Genomic DNA, 7,796 nt, shown 5'->3' on the forward strand with positions numbered 1-7,796 from the left:
TGGTCATTTGCCTTCTTTTAATTTTTTTAATTTTTAATTTTTTAATTTTAATTCCATTTATATCCCGCCCTTCTCCGAAGACTCAGGGCGGCTTACAAGCTTAGCAGTAGCCTTCATTCTATGTATATGCCTGCTTATTAGGGCTTTCACACACACCCCAAGCGGCATTATTACAAAGTCAGCTTAATTGCCCCCAACAATCTGGGTCCTCATTTTACCTACCTCGGAAGGATGGAAGGCTGAGTCAACCTTGAGCCTGGTGGGACGCGAACCTGCACTAATTGCAGGCAGCTGGTGTTACTTAAGGAGGCATTAGCCCACTGCTCCACTAAGTTGAGGCCTCTTGGAGGTTTACCTGTGTCCTCGGGGGGGCACCTGAGTGGTGCAAAAGGGGGTGGAGCCTTCTTGGCTGCAAGATGTTTTTTTGCCCCAGGTCCCTTCACCATTGAAGACAGGAGCAAGCTGTTGGGGATGTTGTCTGAATCTCAAACTGAAGCGCAGATGGTTCCTGTAGTCTGCAGTATTTTCTGGAAATCCATTCATACTCCCGCACCGTTCGAAGGGCGCTCATCCCAAAGTGCATAGCTAACGGCGCGGGAGTATCTAAACGTATGCAAATGACCAGCGGTCTGCAAGGCTTATAAATCCTTCCCTTCCCCACCATCCAGTCAGAGCTGAAGAAGCTTCTGGGATTGAGAAGCAAAACATCTTCCAAGAAAAACAAAAAAGTCCCTTTGCCTCTTGAAAAAAAGCACCTTTGGGACAGCCGTTGAACATTAAAGATGAGCCTTGGTGGAGCAGTGGGCTAATGCCTCCTTAAGTAACACCAGCTGCCTGCAATTAGTGCAGGTTCGAGTCCCACCAGGCTCAAGGTTGACTCAGCCTTCCATCCTTCCGAGGTAGGTAAAATGAGGACCCAGATTGTGGGGGGCAATAAGCTGACTTTGTAATAATGCCGCTTGGGGTGTGTGTGAAAGCCCTAATAAGCAGGCATATACATAGAATGAAGGCTATTGCTAAGTACATTGGTTTGTGCTTAAATTGTAAGCCGCCCTGAGTCTTCGGAGAAGGGCGGGATATAAATGGGATTAAAATAAAATAAAAATAAAATATTTCCATCCAGATAATCCTCAATTACAAAATTTCTGTTGCTAAGCAAGGCCATTGTTAAGTGGCTTTCTCCTGCTTGATGATCTTTTTTGCCACGGTTGTTGTTGGGCAAATCACTGCCGTTGTTAAGTGAATCTTGTGGTTGTTAAACGAAGCTGGCTCCCCCCCCCCCGCTGACTTTCCTTGTAGGAAGCAGGCTGGGAAAATTACAAATGGGTGATTGCAAGACTCCGGAACGGTGCAACTTCTCTTAAATATAAGCCAGTTGCTAAGCGCTCCCAATTTTGATTTGTGTGTAATCGGCAATGGTCGTAATTGTGAAAACTGGTCATAAGTCACTTTTTTGTTTTAGTGCCGTTGTGTTTTCAAACGGTCACTAAATGAATGGCTGTAAGTTGAGAACTACCTGTATCTCATTTTTAATGCAGTTTCGTTATTAACAAAAAATATAAATGAATGAAATACAAATGAATATTCCAAATCGGCTTCTGGTAAAAAAGAAAAAAAAAAAGAAAAAGGATTTTTCTTCTCAGGTTTCACTAGATGGCAGAGCAGATTTTCTATTTGCTCTCCAGTGCAAAACATTGAATTAACCCAAGAAGATTGTGGCACTCACTGATCACCTGACTCAAAGGTTAAAGTTGGATCTTCAAAGCGGTTTAAGATTTTTTTTACTTCTAACAAAAAAGAAACTATTAGAATAGAGCTGGAAGGGACCTTGGAGGTCTTCTAGTCCAGCCCCCTGCTCAAGCAGGAGGACCTATATACCATCTCAGACAGGTGATTGTCCAGTCTCTTCTTACAAACCTCCAGTGATGGAGCGCCCACGATTTCTGGAGGCAAGCTGTTCCACTGGTTGATTGTCCTCACTGTCAGGAAGTTTCTCCTTAATTCCAGGTTGCTTCTCTCTTTGGTCAGCTTCCAACCGTTGTTTCTTGTCCTGCCCTCTGGCACTTTGGAGAATAATTTGACTCCCCTCTTCTTTGTGGCAGCCCCTCAAATACCGGAATACTGCTATCATGTCCCCACTAGTCCATCTTTCCATACCGGATTCCTGCAGTCGTTCTTTCGGGAGGTACATTAAAAAGGTCTCGAATTATATTTAAATGAGGCCAGTCATCTTATTTGGAGGAACTGCAGTGGAAAACATTTAGTAATTCTGATTTTGGATGAATTCACCCTTGGCGTATAATGGCGGCAGGGTTCCTTCCTTCAGTTTCAACAAATGAGGTGAGAATAAGGTTGACTCAGCCTTCCATCCTTCCGAGGTAGGTAAAATGAGGACCCAGATTGTTGGGGGCAATTAAGCTGACTTTGTAATAATGCCGCTTGGGAGGGGGGTGGGCGAAAGCCCTAATAAGCAGGCATATACATAGAATGAACGCTATTGCTAAGCACATTGGTTTGTGCTTAAATTGTAAGTCGCCCTGAGTCTTCGGAGAAGGGCGGGATATAAATGGGATTAAAAATAAATAAATAAATAAATAAAAAGCTGCACTCATCCAGGGGTTTGAGAAACACTTCTAATAAAGTAAGAAAAATATTTCCTTTACAAGCCACAGGAAGAATACGTTGGAGTTAAGACCTGTAATTGGAGAGGGGGGGCGGGGGAACCATATCTGCCCATAGAAGTGCACACGGAGAGCTTGTGAGTGTGGCCCTCAAAGAAAATTGTTACCAAACAGTCAAGTTTAATTAAGAGAGAAGAGAGAAATCATCAAATGCACGACGGGAGGGCCACACCATTAATGTTTCAAATTGGAAATGAAATCGAATATAATTTCTGGAGTGGGGGTACAGAGGTCTGCAGACGTATGCAAAAAAAGGTCAATATATGAGCTGCAATTATGCAAATCAAGCCCCACTCCTTTTTTTATGCATTGCAGTTCCCATTCTGACCAACACACACAAACACACACATCTCCAGACAATCCAAGGTCCTGTCGTGTTTGCTGTAAAAAAATGTCTTCATCCCACTTCAGAAAGGAATATAAGTTCCTGCCTTGTTGGTTACACCCTTGTAAGAAAATTCCATTGTCTGTTTTTTTTTTAAAAAAAAAATTTTTTGAAGGAGCCAGCACATTCAAAAGTTGAACAAGGCCCATATTGGTGCAAAGAAGTTGACTTAATAATTAACCAACCAACAGGTGGGGCAGAAACAAATGGCCCCACGCAACTGAAAATTCAAGGAAGAGTCCCAGAAATGAGGGATTGTATTTGGAAGACGTTGCATAAATTGCCATCCAGATGGCCTACTCCGTAAGACCATTAACTTAAAAGACTCACTTTATCTAACTGGACTGGGGGCTCCAGCCATTTCTGGGTGATGATTGTTTATGCATTGACTAGTTCCTTTAATGTTCCAACCTGTAAAACGGGTGTCCATCCTTGGCAACTTTAAGACTTGTGGACTTCAACTCCCAGAATCCCCCAGAAAGCCATGGTCATTAGGTTGAATCCAGCTATCCCTGTTGACTTTGCTTTGTCAGACGTCAGCTGGGAAGATCACAGATGGTGATTATTTTACCATGGGATGTTGCAACTGTCAAAAATACATGCCGGTTGGCCAGCTGGCTGGGGAATTCTGGGAGTTGAAGTCCACATGTGTTAGAGTTAGCAAGGGTGAGAAACACTGCCCTAGATAGTTTTCGCATAACCAAACTGCTTCTTTTTAACAATGTTCCTTTGGATGAAAAGAGATCTTATTCCCTGGGCATGTCCAGAGACTAAAATAAATCACAAGGGACATCTGGATTTTTAGATGAAGATAGTCAACCTGTGATGTAATCCAACACTTGTTTCTCAACAATGGCTATCCAGATTTCCTGGGAAATCCCGGATGGATAATAGCATTTACCCTGTAAGCTGTCTCCATATCCTGAATAGCTGAAGATGTAATTACATGGGTTGGGAAAAAGGAACTCAAACTTACTGATATAGCTAATAGCAAAAATCCTATAAATAAATCAACAGAAGTAATTTATTACTGCCAGGTTTCTGCCCCAGTTGCAGTTTACCTGATTTATAACTGCCTTTTATGTCATCGTTATCAGAGCGAAACTAGTTCCCTTATGCAGCATATGATTTCACAATCTTTCTGGGGCAAAGGATGAGATTTATCTACGGTTGTGGGGGAAGAACTTAGAAATTGGGCTGTCCAAATGACTTAGTGTCTCTACATCGCGGGAGTTTAAATACATGGCTGTGGAAGCAGTACACACGACAAAAGCAGCCGTAGGAAGCTCAACAAGCAGGAAGATCTGCAAAGATAATGGGTGTTACCTTCTTCAAGATGACCTCATTGCCATCTGGAAATGGGAAAGAGCAAGTGAAGCCCCAATATCCTTCCTGGTGAAATCAGCAGAAACTTTCCCACTTCAGAGATCAGGGGGTTGGACTAGATGACCTCCAAGGTCCCTTTCATCTTCTTCTTCTTCTTCTTCTTCTTCTTCTTCTTCTTCTTCTTCTTCTTCTTCTTCTTCTTCTTCTTCTTCTTCTTCTTCTTCTTCTTCTTCTTCTTCTTCTTATTATTATTATTATTATTATTATTATTATTATTATTATTATTATTATTATTATTATTATTATTATTATTATACTTAAAAATTGCCCAAATCAAATTGCTGGGTTCACGAGACATGCAGCCCTCAAAGAAATATTATTCTGCTTATACAGGGACCTGGTTTATGCTGGGAAATCTAGGACAGGGGTTTTCAAACTTGGCAACTTTAAGAGGTGTGTGGACTTCCAACTCCCAGAATTCCTCAGCCAGCCCTTCAACTTCTGGGAGTTGAAGTCCACAAGTCTTAAAGTTGCCAAGTTTGAAGAACCTTGGTCTAGGAGGAGCCAACATCAGATACAGACTCTGAGACCAGGAATATCCATTACAGGTAGCCCTTGACTTACAATCATTCATTTAATGACTGAAGGGACCGAAAAAAGTGACTTACGACCATTTTTCACACTTTTCAACAGTCTTAAAGTTGCCAAGGATGGACACCCATTTTACAGGTCGGAAAATTAAAGGAACTAGTCAATGCATCACAGTGACCATTGCGACATCCCCATGGTCACATCATCAAAATTCAGGCACTTGGCAATGACATGTACTTACGCCGGTTATATGTCCCAGGGTCATGTGACCACCATTTTCAACCTTCTGAGAAGCAAAGTCAGCGGGGAAGCTGTTAGTAACTTAATAGCTTCAGTGATTCACTTACTGTGGCAAGAAAGGCCATAAAATGGGGCAAAATTTGCTTAGCAACTGTCTCACTTTGCCATAGAAATGTTGGGCTCAATTATGGTTGTAAGTCAAGGACTATCTGTTCAATAACAATGTGGCAATAGATGGGACTAGTCTCAATCCATCAGAGATAAGATTGGAACTTGGAGACTTACATATTTATAGATAAATGGTGAGGGGTGCCATTGTTGGTTTTCTACTGGATTATGGATGTTTTCTGATATCTGTAATCAAACTAACTTAGCAAGAACTGTATCCTGTTAGTTTTCAAGTTTGAGTAATGGTCTGGGCCAGGGGTAGGCAACCTTGGCTCTTTTATGACTTGTGGACTTCAACTCCCAGAATTCTTGAGCCGGCATGGCTCAGCATGGAAATCTCTCCCTTTCCCCTCAGCATGGCTAGCTCAGGAATTCTGGGAGTTGAAGTCCACGAGTCATAAAGTGGCCTAGGCCTAGGCCAGGGGTAGGCAACCTTGGCTCTTTTATGACTCGTGGACTTCAACTCCCAGAATTCCCTCTCCCTTTCCCCTCAGCATGGCTGGCTCAGGAATTCTGGGAGTTAAAATCCACGAGTCATAAAAGGTAAAGGTTGCCTACCCCTGGACTGGACGAAACTTTGCCCATCATCTAAGATGATTGTTGGGTTTATAACAGGCTGGATCACAATCCCATTTCAGCCAAGTCCCAAAGGTTGTGTGAACTTAGCCACTGGGATGGCCACACAGTAATGGATGTTTTTGAGCAAGTCAGGCTAACACAATGTGTTCAGCTGAACCAAGGAAACCTGTCATGACACTTGAGTGTAAGGCAGTGTTTCACAATCTTGGCAACTTTAAGACTTCAACTCCCAGAATTCCCCAGCCAGCGTGCTAGGATAGGAGCAATGGAAGAAGGATGCAGAGATGCTTCCCCCAAACAAACACCCATCCCTCTATTTTTCACATCCCAACCCAAGGATACTTCTATAAAGCAGCAACTATTGTTCTGCAGAATCCAATCCGTGTCGGTCACCACGACCAGAAGTTTAGTTTTTCAAGCTTTTGGATTTGTGCTACAGCCCAACCTCTCTCTTACCAGAATGTGTGAGAGGCTTCAGCACGAGCCCAAAAGATCAGAAGGCTAAACATCTGGTCCCAGTGACCGACCCAGATTGGATCCCACAACATTAATCCCGGGACATGTATATTTTGCCTTCATTTGTGAGAACTATTATTTTGTTTGGAACAGTATTCTAACTGTCGGAAGTGGCAACGTCTAACCACATTTGAATGCTACCAGGAACCAACTCGACACATTATTAGCTGGTTAATAATTTTCATAAACAAATCAATCATCAGGTCTATAAATATGGAAAAGAGAGGGCTTGAACTTGAATGGATCACATCTGTTGGATCTCAGGCTCATAGGTAAGTTGCGATGAAGGCCTCTCTTTAAGCATAGCTGGTAGGCATCCACGCTCTTGTGTTATTTCTCTACTCCCCTTGTTTCTATTTTCCGCGCCCAAATTAGTGTTATTGCAAAAGCTGCCAAATTGTTTTGCTGGTGGACTTCTGAGTGATTAGAGATGGATTTCAAACTTTACCTGTGGGATTTCAAGCCTCAACTGGTCAAGGGCTAAATAAATGACAGTGTAAAGTGTATTCAGCTGGATTGCATACTTTAGCCTAATAATGGAAAAATATAATACTTTTCCTTAAAGAGGCTGATAATATTTGCCTTAGAAATCAGCAGAGAGAGACTTGGAGAAAGAACGGACACAGAACTTATTTAAAATATGTGGAACTTCCCCACCCTTCTCTATTGAAAGTTCCTGAGTCTCAGTTCTCACAATTGGACTTTAAACCTGGAAGTTCACTTTGACATTTTACGCTAACCAGAAATTATTCAGCTGCCCAGCGTTACTGTGTGGCCATGGGCAGATAATAAATTTTACAAATAAATAAATAACCCATCAATCATACCCAAAGGTGCTGGTTTTTTTCAGGAGGCAACTGGACTTTCTTGTCTTCCTTTTGAAGACATTTCGCTCCTCATCTGAGAAGCTTCTTCAGCTCTGACTAGATGGTGGCGAGTGGAGCTGAAGAAGCTTCTGGGATGAGAAGCGAAACGTCTTCAAAAGGAAGTCCAGTTGCCTCCTGAAAAAACAGCACCTTTGAGAATCTCCATAGATTCCATAGATCCATCAGACGCTAACAATTTCACTCGTCTTCTCTTTGGCCAACCAACTTTTATTCTCCAAGAGGTTTTTGAAACGATGCGGCACATTTTAGAGGCCAGATTTAATTCGAGGATTGCTTAGTTATCATTCCTCTTGCAAAGCCAGGCCATAGAGCTGCGTAAGAGGAAGGCCTGATTTGAAGCAAATTGATGAAATATTTGTTTCTTCATGCAACAGAAAGCATCGCCGTTAGAGTTGCTCCTGTGTTCTTCCCCCCCAAGGAACC

The sequence above is a fragment of the Vipera berus genome (assembly GCF_964194415.1).
Source record: "Vipera berus genome assembly, chromosome: 9".
Taxonomy (NCBI): domain Eukaryota; kingdom Metazoa; phylum Chordata; class Lepidosauria; order Squamata; family Viperidae; genus Vipera; species Vipera berus.